The sequence below is a fragment of the Macrobrachium nipponense genome, chromosome 31 (assembly GCF_015104395.2).
Source record: "Macrobrachium nipponense isolate FS-2020 chromosome 31, ASM1510439v2, whole genome shotgun sequence".
Lineage (NCBI taxonomy): Eukaryota > Metazoa > Arthropoda > Malacostraca > Decapoda > Palaemonidae > Macrobrachium > Macrobrachium nipponense.
The window spans coordinates 67692728-67694782 of NC_061093.1; positions in this window are offsets into that span (position 1 = coordinate 67692728).

Here is a 2055-nt window from a genome sequence, read left to right on the forward strand (position 1 = left end):
TTAACATTTTTGCTCAGAACTTTATGCAGACGCTTACTGTAAAACTTACCAAAGTTAGGTTTTTAATTTCAGTGTCTGGAAGTGAGGTCTACGTGATTCAGTCAAGGGAAGAATATCTTCACAAGGAAGTTTAATAAATTTCCTCTAGATTACATTTTATTTTTCGTTACGGTGAGACATCCATTCCGGCGTCCTATTTTTAATCACATTTTCCCCTCAGATTTTCTTTATAATTATAAAAAACAATTCCATATAAACTTTTTAGTATTAAAAATGGCTGTTATTTTGTTTGCATTCACAGAAATCGGTCGAGAAATGATTAAAAGATAGGGGCAGGTATATTCGCTGTTCACTTATTTTCTTCTGAGAGCAAAAAGGAAGTTATACTCTATTTAGCCGTTTGTCTATTAATTATCACATAATTATAGCTTTGTGTCTGACCCTTTACAATGCGTTTTTTGTCTCTTGCCCTCTTAGATATCTTGTATCAGATTAATGACAGGTTTACCTTTGAATCAAACCAAGTGCAGTGATTATGCCATATCTGTTGATTTTAGCGAATTAAAATTGAAAAAAAAAATAAATAAATAAGTAAAACTAATGTGTTTGCTCATAAAAATCGTGTTATATCTGAACTTTTCTTGCTAGAATTTTCTTTACGAAAATGTACCGTAGGAATTCAAGCTCACCTCTGTAGTGTTCCGCTATAAGAATTTCTCCATCGCATATGCTACCACTCACCATATACCTTATCGAGAATCTCCTTCGTATTTGTCTCAAAGATGCTACTGACACCAAGGTTGATGAATATCCAATCTGCTTTATCGTTGCTACTGATCTAAAGCTTACTGAAAAGTTATCGCTCATGTAGGAACCGAACAATAATGCAGTCCATGGATTAATTTATTGAGAAACAGAGAAACAATCAATTTTAATACTCTAGTACAATTAGCAATTTTAGTCTGTGTCCGACATATAGCTAAATTTTGTCAATCGAACAAAGGCACGCGTTCAAATGAATAAGAAAAAGTTTTATGCAGTATTCCATTATTCCTGAGCTTCATATTTCATATCTGCAAAAATTAATTGGTCATAAAGGGGTCGGGAAACATTCTAACCATGAAAAGCAAAAGATTAATTTTATTTTAATTTTTTATTCTATCTTATTTTATTTTATTTTTGATAAATGGCAATTGGTCTCCGGCGTTCGATTCATTCATGAACAAAACGAAGAAGAACATTATTGGTGTAGTTTTTATCTTTAAAAATGACCTCGTAAACAGCAAGATGTGTGACCACAAAAGCTGTACGAAAAGATAGGATTTTATGTCAGGCAAAAACTTATTCCATACATATATGCAACGTTCTGTTTTCAAAGAGTTATTGAATGTTGACGTGCATTCATAATGTGAATTATTTACTAATGCAATTAATCCTAGCTTCCAGAAAGAAAACAAACCTCTCTTATTTTGATGGAAATAAGTTGTTTCCATATATCCTCCCATCTGACATTATGTTTTACTTTACCAGTGCCTGTAAATGAACTATGGTTGATCAAAAAAAAAAAACAAAAAAAAAAAAAAAAAGTCTGAGAAAAATTAATAACAAATATTTTGTGAAAGGGGTCAGCAACCCCGATGCTGATTAGCTGTCAAAGAGCATACTGGTATTTGATCTCTAGTCGTCATCCAGAGACAGAGAACGAGATTTCCAATTCAAAGGGAATCCTTGACATTTAATCATCTGATTATCAAGTAATTTGAGGCTCTCCCACGCCAATCAAGGTTTTTCATGCTCTGTCTGTCTAACTGTCTCTCTGTCATTCTAATTACATATGATAGATTCCCCATTGTAAAGTGGGATGAGGTAACCATTATGTAAGTATTATTAACTTTCTTTTTTTAACGAGTTACGAAAAATGTTTGAATGGTCAGAATTGGAGTTAATAGTTGTTTACGGAAATTTATATTTCAATTCTCGTTAGATTTTTTATATGTACAAGGATTTATTTTAATCCGTCTATATATTAATGGCTGGTGATTATCATTTTAAAAT